Source organism: Nomascus leucogenys, chromosome 10, assembly GCF_006542625.1.
Source record: "Nomascus leucogenys isolate Asia chromosome 10, Asia_NLE_v1, whole genome shotgun sequence".
Lineage (NCBI taxonomy): Eukaryota > Metazoa > Chordata > Mammalia > Primates > Hylobatidae > Nomascus > Nomascus leucogenys.
Genome location: NC_044390.1, coordinates 92,169,054 through 92,181,528, shown reverse-complemented (window position 1 = coordinate 92,181,528; position 12,475 = coordinate 92,169,054). Strand labels below are relative to the sequence as shown.

Here is a 12,475-nt window from a genome sequence, read left to right as displayed (position 1 = left end):
TTGGTGGCTTTTTTTTTTTTAAGTTAAGGTTATTTTGCATTAGACTGGGTGAAGGGGTATCAGGGTTTTCGGTCTACAAATGTTCCTCTGGTAACGGTGAAGTATCAGTGAGGAGGGTGGCCTTAATAGTATGAACTGTAGAAGGTAGGTGCAAATAAAAGCCAGCTTCAAGACCAGCTTGGCCAGCGTGGTGAAACCCCATGTCTACTGAAAATACAAAAAAGGCAGGTGTGGCAGTGAGTGCCTGTGATTACAGCTACATGGGAGGCTGAGGCAGGAGAATACTTTGAACCTACGAAGTGGAGGTTGCAGTGATCTGAGATACTGCCACTACTCCAGCTGGGGGGACAGCAAGCCTCAAAAAAAAAGGTTACTGGGAGATGGAAGTATTTTACATATGTAGATTTACCTCTTAAGTTAACTTTAAAAATACTCGTTTGTGGGTGACAGGTGAGGTAGCAGAATGGGAGAATTATTGGAACACCAGGAAAGAGGAAGGAATTTTAAAAGGAGTGATGGGGTAACTGAAAGGATACTTTACATAGGTCTATATAAATGCACATTGAGCTGCATAGACAGTCATGGGATCAAGTTTTAAGGGGATGTGGCAGGTAAAGGCATAGCTACCAAGGTGTAGAAAAGGAATTAGTGGTTAGAGAATGAGCTATTCCTTGAAACAATTCCTTGAAACAATTCTTGCTGATAAAATGTCACATTTTATGTGACTACAGGTGGAGGATTGGCACATAACCTAACCAGTGGGGGAAACAATTGACCTCTGGATTTGTCAAAGTGTATAGTAGCATTTGCCCAATCAAATGGTCCTGGTAAGGTGTTAATGTCGACTAGAACCAAAGGTGGAAGTTGCAGGGAAACTGGTTTAGTACAAGGGTGGACGCCAGGCAGTCATCCAGAGGCCCATTAAAGCCCTTGGAATGTTTTTCCCAAGGAGAATCACTCCCTCCTCTCTCCCCTAAAGTTTTAGGGGATTCATGAACAACTTCTGCTGTGGAATAAGTTCATGTTGTCCCTAGCAATTGTAAAGCAGCTAAGGGTGGCTTAAACCAGTTTTAGCTTTAGGGTTAGGGTTACTGGACTAAAATTTGAGAAATTCGTAAATCTTAAGGAAATCCATTGTGAGTTTTCATTATGAGTGCATCCAACGTATAATTTCCATGACCCTCCCGTGAAAGTGAGCACGTGAATCAGGAAATGTTACAAGAACCTAACAAACTCAACCACTACTAGGCAGGCGATCACTTCCAGTTAGTATGCAAGTTTCTGTAATTTTAGTGCCCGTTAAAATCTGGATGACCTTAGTGTAAGGAAAAAATCCCTTGAATAGTGTCTTAAAGATGTACGCTTGGTGTCAGGCATTGCAGCGTTGACAAATCAGTGTCAGGTGCTTTTTGAAAACTTCAAAGCTGCATCAAGTCAAGTGCAAGAAAGGCCATGGCTGCAAAAGCTGTTGAAGATGTGGGATGTGGGAACTGGGTCATCATGGTGTTAACAGCATTTATGCAGAGCCAGCAGGATCTTGGTGTGAGCGAATGTGAGTCTATTTAATAAAGGTGTGTGAATGTTGTAGAGGTGAGGATGCTCACTTGAAAACTCACTGAAGAACACTTGGCCCCTTGAACTAAAGTGCTTCCATCAAGTTCAATGAGAAATTACGAATTACAAGCATAGGTACTAGGAAAGTTTTGAAAAGCAGTATAGAGCAACGTAAGCACATTCATAAAATTAGTGATGTAGAAAGTGAAATTGCCATGTATGGTCACTGCCAGAGAAAAAAAAAACAAGATTTATTTACCTTTTTTAAAAATAGGGGATTTCAGGCCGGGTGCGGTGGCTCACGCCTGTAATCCCAGCACTTTGTGGGGCCCAGGTGGGCGGATCACCTGAGGTCAGGAGTTCGAGACCATCCTGGCCAACATGGCAAAATCCCATCTCTACCAAATACACGAAATACACAAAAAAAAAGCTGGGTGTGTTGGCAGGCACCTGTAATCCCACCTACTCAGGAGGCTGAGGCAGGAGAATCGCTTGAACCTGGGACGTGGAGGTTGCAGTGAGCTGAGATTGTGTCACTGCATTCCAGCCTGGGCAACAAGAGCAAGACTCCATCTCAGGAAAAAAAAAAGGGGATTTCGCTTGTTGCCTAGATTGGTCTCAAACTCCTGGCCTCAAGTGATTCTCCTGCCTCTGCCTCCCAAAGTGCTGAGATTACAGGTGTGAGGCACCACACCAGGTCTCTTACTGTTTGTAATTAAACACATATTTTGTGTGTTTGTGTGCAGGTTTATAAAGTCAAAGGTGATAGTAACCCATTTAAGTTCCTACTCAATTTTACTTTCCAGGGATAACTACTTTTTCTTTTTGAGATGGAGTCTCTGTCACCCAGGCTGGAGTGCAGTGGCGCGATCTCAGCTCACTGCAAGCTCTGCCTCCCTGGTTCACACTATCCTCCTGCCTCAGCCTCCCCAACAGCTGGGACTACAGGCGCCCTCCGCCACACCCAGCTAATTTTTTGTATTTTTAATAGAGTCGGGGTTTCACTGTGTTAGCCAGGATGGTCTCAATCTCCTGACCTTGTGATCCGCCTGCCTCAGCCTCCCAAAGTGCTGGGATTACAGGTGTGAGCAACCGCGCCCAGCCGGGATAACTGTTTTTTACAGGTTGATATTCTTTTAGACTTTCCCCCTGTGTAAAAATATACTGTATTTGTTAGTACATATGTATGTACATACAGACACAAATTGGACCATTCTCAGTATAATGATTCTCAGGGTTTTTTTTTTTTTTTGAGGTGGGGAACTAGGTAATTACGGACATCTTTCCATACTAGCATATTTAGTTCTACCTCATTCTTTTTAATATTTTTGGTAGTATTCCATTGTATGAATGCCCTATGATTTACTTAACCTGTCCATCAATATTTGTTTCCAGGTTTTTGCTATTACAATGCTGCTGCAAAGTACATCCTCGCACATCTTTATTTTGTCTACTCATATTTCCGTAAGATAGGTTACTAAAGTTGGAAGTGCCAAATTAACACTATCATACTATTTTGTTTTTTAATTTTCATTTTTTTAAAAATGAAAATGTGGGATTTCAAGAGGAGAAACTTGAAGACAAGGAGCAAAATCTATTTTTATAACATCCTTTTAAAAGCTTGCTTTACGTAAAGATTTTGAAAGAATAGCATAAATACAAGATTTCTATTTTAATTGGATTCTTAGGGCTAATAAAATAATCAGCCTTAGCACTTATTTATTTATTTTTTTTGAGACAGAGTCTCTGTTGTCCATTCTGGAGTGCAGTGGCGCGATCTTGGCTCACTGCAAGCTCCACCTCCCGGGTTCACGCCATTCTCCTGCCTCAGTCTCCTGAGTAGCTGGGACTACAGGCGCCCGCTGCCAAGCCTGGCTAATTTTTTTGTATTTTTGTAGAGACGGGGTTTCACCATGTTAGCCAGGATGCTCTTGATCTCCTGGAAACCTGCTATGTTGATATACCGCCCGCCACACCATTCCGGGCCGCTCCCACACAAGGTAGGTGATAGGGAATTATACATAGGGCTTGGAGCCCGACTGCGGGAGGCGGCCCCGGGCCAGACCACTTAGTTGTTTAATAATAATAATTATTCATGATTACTGTATTACTGTCCCATGATATTTCTCAATTTTTAAATTTTTCAAAAAAATCAATCCTTAATATGCATATTTTTGAATTGTTAATATAACTTTTTGAGGTGATGGCTTCATGTGTTTCAACTACTTAAAAACTTTTAAACAATATATAATAAAAAATCTTCCAGGCCACTCGCACCTGTAATCCCAGCACTTTGGGAGGCTGAGGTGGGCAGATCACCTGAGGTCAGGAGTTCGAGACCAGCCTGGCCAATATATAGATAGCTATATCTTTCTCATATATATATATTTTCATATATATCTTTCATATATATATATATATATATATATATATATACACATATATATGGTGAAACCTCATCTCTAACAAAAATACAAAAATTAGCTGGGTGTGGTGATGGCACACCTGTAGTTAGTCCCAGCTACTCGGGAGGCTGAGGCAGGAGAATCACTTGAACCTGGGAGGTGGAGGTTGCAGTGAGCTGAGATGGTGCCACTGCCCTCCAGCCTGAATGACAGAGCAAGACTCGGTCTCCAAAAAAAAACAAACAAAAAAATCTTCCATCCTTGTCTCCCATCCACCCCTTCCCCCCAGCATGTACTTTCAGAGTTTATGCATATACAGTGCATATTTCAGAGTTTATGTATATACATAAATAATAAAAAAGTGTATATATAACATATGTAATTCCCCTTTACATGAAAGGTAGCGCAATGGTCTGTACAGTCTGTCTGCACTATGTTATTTCACTTTATATTTTTATAGTTTGACAGAGTTCTAACATTTCTTTCTTTTTTTTTTAACAGAGGCTTGTTCCTGATTGTTAAATTTTAAAGCATCCCAAAGTTTGGTTTCACACTTGAATGAATACTGTGTAAGGATTCACTTACATAGATGTGGTTGCATGAATCTTAAGAACAAAATAACGTTGTTTGTATTTATTTAAATCAGTGTTCCTTTTATGGTTTGCCTGAAAGCACAACAAAACCCTCACCAAGATATTACAATTATAGCCGGACGCGGTGGCTCACGCTTGTAATCCCAGCACTTTGGGAGGCCGAGGCGGGTGGATCACGAGGTCAGGAGACTGAGACCACGGTGAAACCCCGTCTCTACTAAAAATACAAAAAATTAGCCGGGCGTGGTGGCGGGCGCCTGTTAGTCCCAGGTACTCGGAGAGGCTGAGGCAGGAGAATGGCGTGAACCCGGAGGCGGAGCTTGCAGTGAGCCGAGATCGCGCCACTGCACTCCAGCCTGGGTGACAGAGCGAGACTCCGTCTAAAAAAAAAAAAAAAAAAAAAGATTACAATTATGACTCCCATACAGGTATACTGTTTATAGATCGGCAAGCGCCTTTTAATTAAAGGAGTCAGCCAGCTTAGTGTGCAGTGCAGTGTTTATTTCTGCCGGAAGAGGGAGCTTCAGGGACAGACTTTGGTTTAGTCATGAAGCCTGCAGCACTCCCAAGCGGTTGTGGTTGACCAAGCAATTTATGCTTTTACCTTTCTACTTCCAGAGGCTTGTTTACTTATCAGTAAGCATTAATTTACTGTCCCCTCAGATGCTGGTCTCGAACTCCTGACCTCAGGTGATCCGCCCTCCTCAGCTTTCCAAAGTGCTGGGATTATAGGCGTGAGCCACTATGCCAAGCCGGTTCTTTTCTTTTAATATATGACAATAGAATTTTGGCTTTTCCTTTGGGCCAAAACAATCATTAAATTTTTTTTCTCAGAACAAGGGTTGTCTTTCCTCAAATGATGAATTAGAAAAATATTGAAAGTCTGAAATAACAGTACTCTCATGCTTGTTCTTAAACCATTTACTGGCAAAGGGAATGGGATGGCCAGTGACGGGTCAAGGTTGCCATCCCTGAAACAAGTGAATGTGAGGAGAATTTTTATTTATATTTTTAATTAAACATATTATTTAAAAATTTTTTTTAATTTTTTTTTTGACACGGAATCTCGCTCTATCACCTAGGCTGGAGTGCAGTGGCTCAGCTCACTGCAACCTCCACCTCCCAGGTTCAAGCGGTTCTCATGCTTCAACCTCCCGAGTAGCTGGGATTACAGGTGTGCGCCACCACACCTGGTCAATTTTTGTATTTTTAGTACAGATGAGGTTTCACCATATTGGCCAGACTGGTATTATTACTATTATTTTTTGAGACACGGTCTCACTCTGTTGCCCAGGCCAGAGTGCAATGGCAAGATCATGGCTCACTGCAGCCTCAACTTCCCCAGGCTCGAGTGATCCTCCCACCTCGGCCTCCCAGGTAGCTGGGACTAATAGGCGTGCACCACCATGCCCAGCTAATTTTTGTATTTTTTGTAGAGACAGGGTTTCACCATGTTGCCCAGGCTGGTCTCAAAGTCCTGGGCTCAAGCGATCCACCTGCCTCAGCCTCCGAAAGTGCTGGGATTACAGGTGTCAGCCACTGCGCCCGGCCCCTAACTTTTTACTATGCAGAAGGGAAGCATCAGGCCTATAAGCAGAACTGAAATTGAAATCTCATTGGTGCACCAACTAGAATTAGACTAAGTGGTAGTACATGGATTAGGAAACAGAAAAACCAAACTACAGAGGTTTAAACAAGGGGGTGTTTAAACACCCTACACGAAAAATCAAACTACAGAGGTTTAAACAAGGGGGTGTAAATTTTCTCACATAAGAAATCTAGCTAGGGACGGTGGCTCATGCCTGTAATCTCAGCACTTTGGGAGGTCGAGGTGGGAAGATCACTTGAGGCCAGGAGTTTAAGACCATCCCTGGCAACATAACAAGACCCCTGTCTCTACAAAAAAATAAAAAAAATAGCTGGGCTAATTTAAAAATAGATTCTATAGTTTCAACAACAATAAAAAGAATGAGAGCCAGGCCTAGAGGTGCATGCCTGTAGTCCCAGCTACTTGGGAGGCTGAGGCAGGAGGGTTGCCCGGGATGTCAAGGCTGCAGTGAGCTATAACTGCACCACTGCACTCCAGCCTGGGAGACAGAGTAAGGTGCCGTCTCAAAAAAAACAAAAACAAAAAAAAAGAAAAAGAAGAAGATGACGTCTGGATCTGGTCTGATGTCAGGGTGTGATTCTGTTGTTCTTTCCCTCATAGTTGCAAGATTATTGCCACAACTCCAGACATCACATCTGTATTCAAAGGAAGAAGCAGGGAAGATTGGGGTCAGCCACATGAGTTTCTTTTTTTTTTTTTTTTTTGAAACGGAGTCTCGCTCTGTTGCCCAGGCTGGAGTGCAGTGGTGCGATCTCGGCTCACTGCAAGCTCTGCCCCCCGGGTTCATGCCATTCTCCTGTCTCAGCCTCCGGAGTAGCTGGGACTACAGGCGCCTGCCACAGCGCCCGACTAATTTTTTATTTTTTTTTATTTTTTTTTTTTTTTTTTTTTTTGAATTCTTTTATGGTGGGATCTGCTACTGCAGCTCGCTGGTTAGATTCTCGCTCACTTACTCAGCCTTTTTTTTGAGACGGAGTCTCGCTCCCCCCCCCCCCCCCCCCCCCCCCCCCCTCTCCCTCACCCAGGCTGGAGTGCAGTGGCGTGATCTCAGCTCACTGCAAGCTCCGCCTCCCTGGTTCACGCCATTCTCCTGCCTCAGCCTCTCCGAGTAGCTGGGACTACAGGCACCCGCCACCACGCCTGGCTAATTTTTTGTATTTTTAGTAGAGACGGGGTTTCACCGTGGTCTCGATCTCCTGACCTTGTGATCCGCCTGCCTTGGCCTCCCAAAGTGCTGGGATTACAAGCGTGAGCCACTGCGCCCGGCCTAATTTTTTGTATTTTTAGTAGAGATGGGGTTTCACCATGGTCTCGATCTCCTGACCTCGTGATCCACCCGCCTCGGCCTCCCAAAGTGCTAGGATTACAGGCGTGAGCCACCGCCCCCGGCCACATGAGTTTCGTTTATGAAGAAAAGCATTTACTGACTTGCTTCAGGTCTCATTGGTCAGAACTGGGTCCAGTGGCCGTCAATAGCTGCAAAGGAGGCTGTGAAGTAGGGAGTAGGGTTTTTATGTTTGGTTTAGACCAAGGTTTCTCTAACTCAGCACTATTGACTGACGTATTGGCCTGGATAATTCTTTGCTTGGGGCTGTCCCATGCATTGTAGGATGTTTAGCAGCATCCCTGGCCTCTACTCTGGGGACCCCAGTCATCCTTAGTTGTGACAACCCAGAAAGTCTCCAGACATTTTCTAAGTTCCCCGGGAGGCAAAATTTTCCCTCCTTGTAAACCACTGGTTTAGACCAATTATAATCCATTAGTTGAAGCTGAATGTGTCACCACCCTGAAAAAAACAATCAGAATGCCATATGGGTTTGAGGGTAGGCAGCTGAAAGCAGCAGTGATGGAACCTAAGGGCACCTACTTTTGATCTGTCTTCTGGATAAACTCAGTGTACACATCCCTTTTTTTTTTTTTTTTTGAGACAGAGTCTCACTCTGTCACCCAGGCTGGAGTGCAGTGGCGTGATCTCGACTCACTGCAACCTCTGCCTCCAGGGCTCAAGTGATTCTCCTGCCTCAGCCTCTGGAGTAGCTGGGATTACAGGTGTGAGCTACCACGCCTGACAGTTTTTGTATTTTTAGTAGAGACGGGGTTTCACCGTGGTCTCGATCTCCTGATCTCGTGATCCACCCGCCTCGGCCTCCCAAAGTGCTGGGATTACAGGCGTGAGCCACTGCGCCCGGCCTCCTTTTTTTTTTTTTTTTTTTTTGACATGGTATCTCACTCTGTCACCCAGGCTGGAGTGCAGTGGTGCGATGTCAGCTCACTGCAACCTCCACCTCCCGGGTTCAAGCAATTCTCCTCCGACTTCTTTCTCCCAAGTAGCTGGGACTACAGACATGTGCCACCATGCCCAGCTAATTTTTGTGTTTTGTGTAGAGATGGGGTTTCACTATGTTGCTCAGGCTGATCTCAAACTCCTGGGTTCAAGTATCTGCCTGCCTCGGCCTCCCACAGTGCTGGGGTAATAGGCATGAACCACATCACCTAGCCAAGGCTATTTCCTTTTTAAAAATTTAAATAGGGGCCATGCTAAACTACTCTGTATCATTCCAATTTTAGCATATGTGCTGCCAAAGTGAGCACAGGTATTTTATTTATTATTGTTATTATTATTTTTTGAGACAGAGTCTTGCTCTGTCACCCAGGCTGGAGTGCTGTGGCATGATCACAGCTCACTGTAGCCTCGACCTCCCGGGCTCAAGTGCTCCTCCTACCTTAGCCTTCCAAGTAGATGGGACTACAGGCACGCACCACCATGCCTGGCTAATTTTTGTATTTTCCATAGAGATGGAGTAGCACTATGTTGTCCAGGCTGGTCTCAAACTCCGGAGCTCAAGTGATTGGCACACCTCAGCCTCCCCAAGTGCTGGGATTACAGATGTGAGCCACTGCATCCGGCTGGCTATTTTTATCCATAGATTTTTGCCCTTGTGTGCATATATATCTGAAAGATAACTTCTCAAAGTGAACTTGCTGGGTGAAAGGCCATATGCATTTTAAATTTAGACAGGCTTTGTCAAATTTCCCTCCAAAGAGGTTACACAAATTTACCCTTCTACCAACAGCAGTCAGCGGTGCCTGCTTCCTCACACCCTCATAATACAAGGAGCTTCTCACACTTTGCTTATTTATCTGCTAGGTGAATTACAGTATCTCATGACAGTTTCTTTTTTTTTTTTTGAGATGGAGTTTCACTCTTGTTACCCAGGCGGGAGTGCAATGGCGTGATCTTGGCTCACTGCAACCTCTGCCTCCTGGGTTCAAGTGATTCTCCTGCCTCAGCCTCCCGAGTAGCTGGGATTACAGGCATGTGCCACCACGCCCAGCTAATTTTGTATTTTTAGTAGAGATGGGGTTTCTCCATGTTGGTCAGGCTAGTCTCAAACTCCTAACCTCAGGTGATCCACCCGACTCGGCCTCCCAAAGTGCTAGGATTACAGGTATGAGCCACCGCGCCCGGTGATAGTTTTACCTTAAAAATTATTCTGTGTTCCCTCACACAGTAAGGACCTCATTGATTATTTCACTTGACAAAGTCACTTTCCATGTGGAAAACACTTCTTGAAGCCCTTGGGATCTCAGCTGGGGATGTGGAGACTTTGCCCTCCAGGAGGGCATCTAATGTTTGTAATGATTGCCTCATCTGTCGTTTGCACTGAGCTTGTGTTGCTAATTATTAGCTATGGTGGATGCAGAGAGAAAGACGGAATGGGATATGGAATGGCAGAAGCTATGACAAACTGCAAGAGTGCCTGGCTGTCACTGTTTAAAAAATTATAATGTTTCTCAAAGGTAATTTTGTTATAAAGTAATTGTGCAGTTTGTTCATTTAACTGTGCAGTTTGTTTATTTGTTCATTTAACAAATAAGGGACTGTGGAGACGGGGTCTTGCTATGTTGCCTGGGCTGGTCTGGAACTCCTGGGCTCAAGTGATTCTGCTGCCTCGGCCTCCCAAAGTGCTAGGATTACAGGTGTGAGCTACTGCACCCGGCCAGCAAGTCTGTCCTTTTTCACTTGCCCCAACCTCAGTGGCTGATGTACTGATTTTCTCCTGGAATCTAAGATTCATGCAGCCACAGAGGGACAACCCTGGTGACTTAGCTGAAGCGTGTAACATTGAAAATAATTATAGCTGGGTGCGGTGGCTCACACCTGTAATCCCAGCACTTTGGGAGGCCGAGGTGGGTGGATCACGAGGTCAGGAGTTTGAGACCAGTCTGCCCAACGTGGTGAAACCCCGTCGCTACTAAAAATACAAAAATTAGCTGGGCATGGTGGCATGCATGGTGGTGGGCAGGAGAATCGCTTGAACCCGGGAGGCGGAGGTTGCAGTGAGCTGAGATCGCACCACTGCACTCCAGTCTGAGCGACAGAGCATGACTCTGTCACCAAAACAAAAAAAGAAAAAGAAGAAAAAAAAAAGAATTATGGTGTGCCCATGCTCACAGCCGAAATCAGAAAACAACCCTAAAAAACAACCCTAAAAGTCCACCAGTGTAGGCCAGGCACAGTGGCTCACGCCTATAATCCAGCTTTTTGCTCTGTCACCCAGGCTGGAGTTCAGTGGCATGATCTCGGCTCACTGCAACTTCCACCTCCCGATTCAAGCGATTCTCCTGCCTTAGCCTCCCGAGTAGCTGGGATTACAGGCACCTGCCACCACACCTGGCTAATTTTTGTATTTTTAGTAGAGACGGGGTTTCACCATGTTGGTCAGGCTGGTCTTGATCTCCTGACCTCAAGCAATCCACCAGCCTCAGGCTCCCAAAGTGCTGGGATTACAAGTATGAGCCACCACGCCCAGCCAAGAACAGTTTTTATATTTTATTTTCACATTGAAAATCAGTCACATTTGCTTCAGCCTCAAAGAGCGTGTTTATGTAAAATTAAATGAGTGCTGGCAGCAAACTGCACTTTTTTTTTTTCTAAACAGGAAATGGGTTAATGGGTATGGAGTTGTAGTTTTGCAGGATGAAAATGGGGACCGAGTTTCAGTGTGGGAAGATGAAATCGTTCTGAAAGATGAATGGTGGCAATGGCTGCACAGCAATGTGAATGCCCTTAGTGTCACACATACAAATGGATAAAATGGTTAAAAACTATGTGCATGGTGGTAAGACATGGAAAAATGTTTAGAAAGCAGTCAGAAACAGGAAACAATTGTTGAGTCTTCCATTTGGGGGGCTTCTAAAATGTTCCCAGAAGGTGGAGCAGTGCCCCCTCCCAGCGTGGGGAGGTTTCTGTGTGTGCTCACGGGCACCACACTGAGTTAGGGGCTGGCAAGGGCCCTGGTGAAATGTTACTGAACCTAAATTGAGAGTCCATGGCCCAAAAGCCAGAGCATCTCTCAAGCGTATGCAGGCTGTCTTGGCACCCCAGTTCTCTCTAAGGCCGCCACAAAAAACACAAGGCAGCCACAAGGGGGAGTGGGGAGGTGACTCGCTCCTAGCCGGGTGCTGGCGTCACCTAAGGGAAGTGGGCACGAAGCGTGGTACCCACAGGCGGCGCCACCGTTCTCCACTCCCTCCCTGCACCCCTCCATCTCCTCCGTCCTTTAAAAATTGTGGTAAAATACCCATAACATAGAACTCGCCATTAAAAAAAAATTCACCATTTTAACCATTTTGAAGTGTACACTTCAGTGACATTTAGGACATTCACAATGTTATGCAACCACCTCCTCCATCTAGTTCCAGAACATTCCTTCACCCCCAAAGGAAACCCCTGTACCCATTAGTAGTCACCTCCTATTTCTCCCTCTCCCCAGTCCCTGGTGAATACCAACCTCTTTTTCTTTTTTTTTCAGACAGGGTCTTGAGCTGCCATCTGGGCTGGAGTGTAGTGGTGCAATCATAGCTCACTGCAGCCTCAAATTCCTGGCCTCAAACGATCCTCCTGCGTCAGCCTCCCAAAGCGCTGAGATAACAGGTGTGAGCCCCTCTGTGTTCTGTCTATGGATGTGCTTACTCTGGAGATTTCCTATAAATGGAATCTTGCACTGTGTGGCCTTTTATATCTGGCTTCTCTCACTTTTTTTTTTTTTTTTTTGAGACAGAGTCTTGCTCTGTCGTCCAGGCTGGAGTGCAGTGGTGTGATCTCAGCTCACTGCAGCCTCCGCCTCCTGGGTTCAAGTGATTCTCCTGCCTCAGCCTCCCGGGTAGCTGGGACTACAGGCGCCTGCCACTATGCCCAGTTAATTTTTTTGTATTTTTAGTAGAGACGGGGTTTCACCATGTTGGCCAGGATGGTCTCAAACTCCTGACCCCAGGTGATCTGCCCACCTCAGCCTCCCAAAGTGCTGGGA

General features: G+C 45.2%; 1 pseudogene; it reads right to left on the bottom strand.

Moving 5' to 3' along the window:
- Positions 1–8,656: 8,656 nt before the first annotated feature.
- On the bottom strand, positions 8,657–8,753 carry LOC115837110 (annotated as a pseudogene).
- Between the last annotated feature and the right edge of the window lie 3,722 nt (positions 8,754–12,475).